The sequence below is a fragment of the Procambarus clarkii genome, chromosome 63, assembly GCF_040958095.1.
Source record: "Procambarus clarkii isolate CNS0578487 chromosome 63, FALCON_Pclarkii_2.0, whole genome shotgun sequence".
Lineage (NCBI taxonomy): Eukaryota > Metazoa > Arthropoda > Malacostraca > Decapoda > Cambaridae > Procambarus > Procambarus clarkii.
The window spans coordinates 22,326,100-22,336,099 of NC_091212.1; the positions used below are offsets into that span (position 1 = coordinate 22,326,100).

The 10,000-nt window shown below is 47.5% G+C and overlaps 1 protein-coding gene across 2 annotated transcripts in view; it reads left to right on the plus strand.

The window, feature by feature from the left end:
• LOC123769465 (RNA-binding protein Musashi homolog Rbp6) overlaps positions 1 to 10,000 on the plus strand; it is a 1,480,583-nt gene that overhangs the window by 52,961 nt on the left and 1,417,622 nt on the right. The window lies entirely within an intron of this gene.

Below are 10,000 nucleotides of genomic sequence, written 5' to 3' on the forward strand. Positions count from 1 at the left end.
ACCCCGGCGAGCGTGTTTGTTGAGCGTTTGTACTCTCCTAACTATCATGAAGGGGTCGAGCGCTAACGACTCAGCCCCGCCTTTACCAGCTGCTGGTTCTCTGATTGTGATTCCCTACCTTCCTTCATCTAGTTTTATCTATTTTTGAAACTCTTGAATTAGCTTCTTGTGTGTCTCCTGGTTCATGCTAAGTAGTGTATGACATCCCTGTGACATGGCATTCAGGTTTCCATCCATGGCCTCGTTCTACCCGGGCTTAAACTATATTGAACTCTGTCCCATAGTTGTAAATCCCCATAAAAATCTTAGATGTTATCACGTCAACTTGCTTCCGTATCTGTTCAGTTTTGGTGAGATTCTACGCCCTTGGCCTTACCGTATATTCTATTCCTCGCAGTTTTGACACGAGCTACGATACACATCTCCAGGGCGGCCTTCTTCATAATGGGTCTCTCATACATTATGTCCAACGTTCTAAATGCCGCCTTCTCTAGGTTCCGTAATGCTAATTTTATGTTAACCAGTTTTGTATTGGCTAGGCTGATTAGGTTATCCTGCGTAGCCTGTGTGAGCCTCTGGTGCCTAAGTTATAGGTAGTATCAAGACTCGTGTTCTCTCCTGTTGTCTGAGATAAGGGTCTAACTTCCATGTCATACTTCCAATGAGTCTTCTTGCTGCCTCCCCAAATTTTATTGTATTGCATATATCTTGGTTGAATTAGAGTAGTCATTTCTCCGTTCATTTTTATTTTTTTTTTATTGTATGAAGGTATTGCTCTATCTTTGCAACTTTCGCGTACTGCGATTCTTTTTATTAATTTATCATAATCATCTAACGTTGATATGGATGCATAAACTTCCCCATTTTGGGTGTTTACTCAGAAATGGTATCGTTACTATTGCCGACCGTTGTAGTACTGTTGATCGCCCTCAGAGATCTCACCAGGACCCTCTGGTTCCTCAGCCCGTCCACGCGAGCGGTCACAACGTCACTAAACGAATGTACTAAATTGTCCGAACTTAACCTACCTGAGGACACACGAATACCAAACTGAACATTGTCATTTTTGCGAGCCGCTATGATTTTTAGTACATCAGTTTTTGGCCTTAAGGGAGTTATATACGTCAAAATACGATTTACTATTGGAGAGGACGGGTTGCTTTCCTATCAGAAAAGTACTTTCTCACCCTTTTTTCATCCTCTTGGTTATGTATGCTTGATTATCAAGGACAAATACATAAGTACTACCACCTAGACTAGTCCAGAGATGTGGGTTCTTTACCATCGTATGACAGCAATATTGTCTGAGATGAATAACGTTTTGGGGATTTGAATGTGCTCGATTGACTGAAGAGTATAGTAGTCTCTTGAGTGGCACTGTAACCAATGCCTTCTGACAATCCATGACAGACTGAAACTGTGTTTATACTATACCCCGCCAAACACACACCGAAACTACCACGTTGGTACAACGTTCGAACAAGTTTTAACACCTCCTAACCAGTTATAACAACCAATATAGCAAGTTGTAACAACGTTTTAATCCGTCATAAACACGTTAAGCCAAGATGTAACAACTTTATTACAAGTTGTAACAAGCGGAAAATAGAGACAGTTTCGGTTTGTGTTTCCAGGGACACCTGTGGAATGGGAGCAGTGTGATTAAAGTCTCTTCGTCGTCAGGATGCTGACCTATCCAGAGTAGTAAACCTGCAACCTTCAGATCTAAATCCGACACTCTCCCTCACTCAGCTGATTGGAGTCTTAATGGCTTTTGACTCGAATAGCAAGCTGAATTGTAAACGAGTGACTGCAAGAATTTTGATCTGCTGCTTGGGAATATTGCGTATTTTGGGAATATTCCCAGAATATTCAGATAAAATACCATATACATATATATGTGTGTGTGATATGTAACAAACTATATAGAATAGAAGATGAGTCACAATAACGTGGCTGCAAATATGATGACTAAACCATACACTAGAAGAGTCGTCGTCATCTCACAATCGACGTGATGATGATGGGCCAGGACGTCGTCTCCTCATCTGGTGTAGGGTTTTATTCATCATTGAATAGTGATTTGTTGTCAATATTAGTCACTTATGGCCGTCTCCATGTATGTGTTGTTGTTGTTGTTGTTGTTGCTTTTAACTGGCTACTAGTAGGCTGACTAATAGCACTTCATACTGATGGTGTGCTGACGTCACGTATGGACATCGATAACGCGATGTCCTTAGTAAAGTGATACCTCAATGGGCGTGGCCCGGTGATGCCAGGAGATGTGTGTGACATCATGGTATTATATGGGGCGTGGCCTGGTAACTTCAATAGGGGCGTAGCGTAATGACATCACACGGGGCGTGGCATGGTATAGTGACGTCAGAAGGGGCGTGGCCCAGTGACGTGAGAGTGGGGGGGGGAGGGGGGCGTGGCTCGTGGCGTAAAGGTTAACTATCAATAGCTCTCACACCAGCCGGTATTTGCCCACTGCTTGTGGCAGGTGGCGAACAGGCACCACCGCTCCTGTCTGCTGTTTCCTGATTCGTGTTCCTGTCTCTTGCGCCTGTTTGCTGCCTCCACCTGCCTCGAACTGCGGCCTCCTTCGGCTGTCTACTGCTGCTTGCCACGAGCTCCTGTCTCTTGCACCTGTTTGCTGTCTCGACCTGCCTCGAGCTCCTGTCTCTTGCGCCTGTCCGCTGCTTCTTGCGTCGAACTTGTGTTTGCTGCCTCCTGCGTGATGCTTATGTCTGCAGGCACCAGTGCCGTGCCAGTCTGCTGGCACCAGTGCCGTGCCTGTCTGCAGGCAGCTTGACACCAAAGTGCAGCATATTGAAAAGATAAATTGCAGGTGGGCAGTGAATCTGAAGAAGGGAACGGATGTGGACGAGGAGGTAGAGCAGAAGATATAATAGAACCAAGATGAGTGTAATAAATAATTGACGAGGCACTGTGTCACTGGTGGGGGAAGATGGAGGAGGCACTGTGTCACTGGTGGGGAAGGTGGAGGAGGCACTGTGTCACTGGTGGGGGAAGGATGGAGGAGGCACTGTGTCACTGGTGGGGAAGGATGGAGGAGGCACTGTGTCACTGGTGAGGGGAAGGTGGAGGAGGCACTGTGTCACTGGTGGGGGAAGATGGAGGAGGCACTGTGTCACTGGTGGGGGAAGATGGAGGAGGCACTGTGTCACTGGTGGGGAAGGTGGAGGAGGCACTGTGTCACTGGTGGGGGAAGGTGGAGGAGGCACTGTGTCACTGGTGGGGGAAGGTGGAGGAGGCACTGTGTCACTGGTGGGGGAAGATGGAGGAGGCACTGTGTCACTGGAGGGGGAAGGTGGAGGAGGCACTGTGTCACTGGTGGGGGAAGGTGGAGGAGGCACTGTGTCACTGGTGGGGGAAGGTGGAGGAGGCACTGTGTCGCTGGTGGGGGAAGGTGGAGGAGGCACTGTCACTGGTGGGGGGAAGGTGGAGGAGGCACTGTGTCACTGGTGTGGGGAAGATGGAGGAGGCACTGTGTCACTGGTGGGGGAAGATGGAGATTCTTCAACCTTAAGTAAACTCTAACGTGCGTCAATAGAGAGGATTACAGCAGAGGGAATGAAAGAAAGTGGTGAGAGAGGGAAGGTTTCCCACATGACGCTGAGACAAGGTAGGGGGTGTGATGGGAAATTTTAAGGGGGAGGTTGTGGAGAGAGAGAGAGTATGAGACAGGGTGGATGAGTGAGGGGAAACACGAGGGTAAAGATGGGAGAGGGGGGAAGGGTGATGTATAGACAGGGAGTATATGTAATGGGTGATGATAATAACGGGTAAGGAAGGTAGATACAGGAAGCGAATGAAGGTTAGAGAAGTAGCTGGAACGGTAGAAATGTTAGTAAGTACAAGGGATGGAGGGGGGGGGGAGACTGATAATGAGGGAGGAAGGTGGGAGGACACAATTACCCTGTTGAGAAGCAATGAATGATTGGAGAGAGAGAGAGAGAGAGAGAGAGAGAGAGAGAGAGAGAGAGAGAGAGAGAGAGAGAGAGAGAGAGAGAGAGTGTTGGTTGGTTGAGGAAAGCGATAGAGAGTGGGAGGGTGGGTGGGGGAGAGTGGGAGGGGTGGGTGGGGGAGAGTGAGAGAGGGGGTGGGGGAGAGACAGGTAAGAGGACCGTTGCCAGGGGTCTCTGTTTACCGTCGATGCCATCAATGTTCGTATATGACTTGTAAATCACACTACACTAACGAAGGTGTGCTTGTTCACTCCTCTCCTCTACCCCGCCCCCCCCCCTCCCCCTCTTCTCCCCATCCCCCCCTATACTACCCCTTCCCACTCTTCTCCCCCTTGCCTTCCTCCCTCTTCCGCCTTGTCCTCACGCCTCCCACTGTCTCATTTCCCTGTACTTTCCCCTCATCTCCCCGTCCCTACCACGGCATTCCCCCTCCTCCGATCTCATCTCCCCGTCCTTCCTCTCCTCTCTTCCCTTTTGCCTCCTTTTCTCTTCCTCACTCTCCACTTTCACCCGTCTCTATTTGTCTCCCCCTTATCCCCGTCCCCCTCTCTAATTATCTGTATTTAAGGGTAGCCTCCTCCAGTCTTTCTTCTCAACTCATGTACCTTCCCCCCCTCCTTCTCCTCCTACCTCCTGCGTCTCCCCCCTTTCGTCTTTTCGCTCCGTCGTCTTATTCTCCTCTCTTCCTCACTCTTCCCTCATCTTACATTCTCATTTACCCCCTCTCATCGTCTCTCGCTCCTCCCCTCACTTTCTACCTAAACTTCAACATTTTTACAGGTTCGCAAGTATTCTGTCGATATTCATAAGTTTATTGATATTGTCTAAAGACTTGAGGGCATTAATGTTTTAGGAGAGAGAGAGAGAGAGAGAGAGAGAGAGAGAGAGAGAGAGAAGAACGGAAAGAGAGAGAAAGAGAGGGAGGGAGGGAGGGAGGTCCGTAATAGGCTTGTATTGATTCAAAGGAGATGGCCGACTTGGTGAAAAATTCGATTTGAATTTCTGATGCATGTTCGAGTCCGAGCATTATATTGTCTTTATTGGAGGGTCGCATTTGTCGTGGAGAGGGGGGAGGGGGGAGACGGGAACGAAAAACGGTAGTAAAGGAAGGAAGGAAGAGAGAAAAGATGAGGAGGAAGAAGGGGGGTTGAGGAAGGACTTAGTCAAGTGTGTACAACAAAGGGGTAGATTTTAATTTTCCCCTCTCTTGCCTCGTATTGTTCCCCGTATGAGTCTTGGAGTGTGTGTATGGTGTGTGTGTGTGTGTGTGTGTGTGTATGTGTGTATGGTGTGTGTGTGTGTGTGTATGGTGGTGTGTGTGTGTGTGTGTGTGTGTGTGTGTGTGTGTGTGTGTGTGTGTGTGTGTGTGTGTGTGTGTGTATGGTGTGTGTGTGTGTGTGTGTATGGTGTGTGTGTGTGTGTGTGTGTGTGTATGTATGGCGTGTGTGTGTGTATGGCGTGTGTGTGTGTATGGTGTGTGTGTGTGTGTGGTGTGTGTGTGTGTGTGGTGTGTGTGTATGTATGGTGTGTGTGTGTGTGTATGGTGTGTGTGTGTGTATGTATGGTGTGTGTGTGTATAGTGGTGGTAGTGGGGGGGGGGAGGATTGCGTGTGCGTGTCCTTGTGTATAGTGGTGTATTTTAGTGTGTGTGTGTGGGGGGGGGGTCAGTGTAGGTCATGGCGGTGTGTTTGTGCTGTGCCATATTGCTGCTGTTTTGCCTGTGTTAACGATGTAATCATTTATGTTGTAGTCATTTTTACAACGTCATTTGTATTGTCGTCTGTGTACAGTGTGACCGTTGTTGTGTAAAGTGTGCGGCCTTAGGGTCCCTGTGTGAATTTATCTGTTTGCCTGTAGTTGGTTTCGAGAGTCCTTCATCTCTTCATAAAAGATAAGCGTCTCTCCGGCCTGAGGAATGGCTTATCTTGTGATAACTTGATCCGAGAAGCTGTTGCTTGCAGCGGCTCGTAGGCCTACACATCCATTACAATCTAGCTGAACCAGCACTATACGGAAACATATCTAGTTGCTTCTTGACAAACCTCCATTTGTGTTCCGGCAATATTTCTCGCATTTGGTAGGAGGAGGAGGTTGGAGAGAAAGAGGGAAATGATGAAGATAATGAGAGGCATGAGAGCAGGTGGGGAAGTGATGATAAGGATGAAAGGTGGGATTGAGCGCGAGAAAGTGAGTGTGGCTCAGCAACGCCAGCTGTGAAATAGCGTGATATGGGCGCGCTTAGAGTGACATCACATCATGTAATGATGTTCTCATGTGGTCTCACTCTGCTCACTGTGGTCTCGCATTTTTTGTTGTGCGCGATCACTTGTATTTTGGGTTATATCTCTTCTGGTGGCGGGTGGTGGCGGCGGCGCAGTATCAGGTTGCTCTGTGTTGTGGACATTCCGGCGGAGTTTCCAGCGGCGTTAACTATCGGAAATCAATATTATGGTAGGAGATGTTAGCGTGATGATGCCCCTCCTACTGCGACCTGGGGGGGGGGGGAAGAGGATGAGACGGAGAGAGACGTGCATGATGAGGAAGGAGAATGAAGGGATTTGTTATACGTGAATGAGAAGAGACAGAGACAGAGAGATGGGGATGTGAAAGGGAAAGGATAAATGAGTAGATATGAGATTAGAGGATTGGAGATGAAAGTTAGATGGGGAAGGAAGAGGAAAAAGGGGAGATTAGGATCAGGTAAATACACAGTTAATAACAGAAAGGGCAAATGTAAATTAGACCTAAGCTCAACATAAAATAAAAAGAAGAAAAAAACATGAAACAAATTAGGAATTATATATGAGAATTAAGGGAAGAGAAATGAAAATAAGTAAGAAAGAGGGAAAAGGTCCAGCAGGGGGACAAGAGGCACCACAGATCAGGAGTTTTACCTTTTCACAGTGAGGCAGCCTAGTTTCCCCCTATCTTGAGGTTATCTTGAGATGATTTCGGGGCTTTAGTGTCCCCGCGGCCCGGTCCTCAACCAGGCCTCCACCCCCAGGAAGCAACCCCCAGCCCCCCTCTAGGGCTGTGTCTCTGCATGCTCTCTTTCCATCCTCATACATATCTTCACTTTCTGTTATTCAATGAGGGGCTGTACATCACAACTTCCACTATTTTCACTCGTTATAATTAGTATAACAATACATCCGTATAGGTATTTTTAGCGGTAAATCATTCAGCATAAATATACTACTTTTTCCAATTATATTGATTTGTTCGAATGTAGGAGAGATAATTATCAAGGGAAAAGGATAAAATGGTATGAGTATATGGCACCTGGAAGGGATGCGAGGACTAGGAGCTCATAAATGACTGAGTGAAGGAACCATGTAGTTCATTGGGGGATTGAACGCCGACCTTGCAAAAAAAATCCCGACGAGGCTCTCGATCGACGAGTCCCAATGATTTTGTATATGTTGTTCTGTTAACTGTTTGGGAACGAGTTTATTTTCACAAAGCACCTGTAGTGGCACTGAAGGTCAGACCCATTGACCCCTGCTAGTATAGCTCCACTTCCTCCTGAATGAGATGTGTGGACTCGAGGTCACTGGGCCTGGTACCTTGCTGGTTCCGAGGATCAACGTCCCCGCGGCCCGGTCTCTACTGTCTTTCATTTCTCGTTTCTTGCTGGCTGCTGGCACTCTCCAGAGGCCTATAATTACTCATGGCCTCGAGTTTGTTAGATCTCGGGGCAATTGTTTGCCCCTTCGGAGGGGGGGGGAGGGGTGTAGGGTGTTTATGTAACTTCAGGGCACTAATCCCCCCTAGCCACTGGGCACGGCGAGAAGGCACCCCTAAGCATACCTAATTCCCTATCAACACAAACTAAAATATCTAAAAAAAATGGTGGCTGTTCATCTCGACCCACAAGAGTTAAGAGATGATAATAATATGTAAAAATGGAAAATCATTTACAACTACACCATTATACCAGTAATTTTTTCCTTTCATCGAGTTCACTTGAATTTCAGTTGTATCAGTTTTGTCTCTTGTTGGGTACAAGTTGTTCCTCTATTGTTTTCATAAAGGGGCCTGATAGCTGAGTGGACAGCGCTTGGGTTTCGTAGTCCTAAGGTTTCGGGTTCGATCCCCAGTGGAGGCGGAAACAAATGGGCAGAGTTTCTTTCATCCTGATGCATCTGTTCACCTAGCAGTAAATAGGTACCTGGGAGTTAGACAGCTGCTACCAGTTGCTTCCTGGGGGTGTGTAACAAAAAAAGTAGGCCCTAGTCGAGGACCGGGCCTCGAGGACGCTAAGCCCCGAAATCATCTCGAGATAACCACAAGATAAGATGCCTTCTTGTCTCTCTCTCCTCACCTGCTCCTTCATTGTGGTGTTTGCTCGTCTTCTGTTTGTTGCTGCCACTGGAGGCGGCTAGTTTATTGTGCACCCCATACTCATCCTGTGAGCGGTAGCGCAAAAAGCATTACAGAGGGCACAAAAGGTCTTTATCAGACCTCATCTTAGATTATTACATAAACAATTTCATCTATCCTTCACACCTTATAGTTACAATGTCAGCTAGTTACAGAGAAAGTGCTATTTCAAGAGTTATATATATTTACAGTAAGTCATTCTCTTTGCATTCTACCATTATTTTATTCCAGTTTGTTAATACGTGACTGAAGCCCCATACTCTGCTAGCACTTATGAAACAGCTGATTGTATAAATAAATAAGTTATGTAAACAATTCTTCAACTCACCAGGTCTCACCCCCTATCCCTCCACCTCTCACCCCCTCTCCCTCCAGCTTTCGCCCCTCCCTTTAAGGGAGCCGGCGGCTGAGCGGACAGAACACTGGACGCGTGATCCTGTGGTCCCGGGTTCGATCCCGGGCGCATGCGAGAAACAATGGATAGAGTTTCTTTCACCCTGATGACCCTGTTACCTAGCAGTAAATAGGTACCTGGGTGTTAGTCAGCTGTCACGGGGCTGCTTCCTGGGGGTGGAGGCCTGGTCGAGAGGACCGGGCCGCGGGGACACTAAAGCCCCGAAATCATCTCAAGATAACCTCCCCCACTTTTCCTCTAGCTCTCCCTCCCTTTTTCCTTAGTTTCCACCCTCTATTCCCTAGCCCCATTTTTCCCCTTATTTCTCTTCTTCCCGTTTTCCCCCATTTTACCCAGTCTCATCCTCCGATTTTTGCATATAATTTTATCTGAGAGAAATGGGAGAAGGTGATAGAGAGAGGAATTAGAAGTGGAATGATAAGGGGGGTGGCAGGGAAGATGATGATGATGATAAATGAAAGAAAGGTAGATGATAAAACTAAAAGGGTAGAGGAAAGGACAAAGTAATGTATAGACCAAAGGAAGAGAGGAAGGGGGGTTTAAGGATAAAACAAAAACATGAGGTAGGAGGGACATAAAGGGTGAAGATAATGAGAGGTGAGCGGCAGGTAAGGAAGGGTTGATGAGGATGAAAAGTGAGATGGGCGAGAAAAGGTTAATGGGAATGCAGGATGTGATAGGTAATGGTGAGGGTGGTTGAAGTGTCCCGCTGGTGATGACCATACCATGGCTCCAGGCGATCATTCAACGACGAACGAGAAACCCTCCCCTACCATGAGCGAGGGTCTAACGAGGCTATTACCGGATTAACGAGAGGCGAGCCCAAGTGGTGTAGTTAAGAATGAAGACTTTAAAGAGCCAGAAGGCGGCCTCGCGCGATGTAAACAGCCTTAATTAAAGGGAGATTAAAATTACACGTTCGCTTGTTTGCATGTCTTGTGCGGCCAGACTCCGGCTCCTTCCTGCCATCCATCATAAGTCTTGAGACCAGGAGAGGAAAGGCAAGGAGAGGGGAGAGGCAAGGAAGTGGAGGTAGATCGAGAAAGAGAGGAAATGGAAGGAGAAAAATTGAGGGGGGGGGGGGTGATTGAAGGTAGGAAAGGAGTAGAGGTGTGACGGTGCAGAGCAGGAGAGGAAGTGGAGGGCGGAGGATAAGCTGAGGGATGGCTGTTGAAGGTGAGGTGAGCCAAGACAGTAGTAGGACATACTA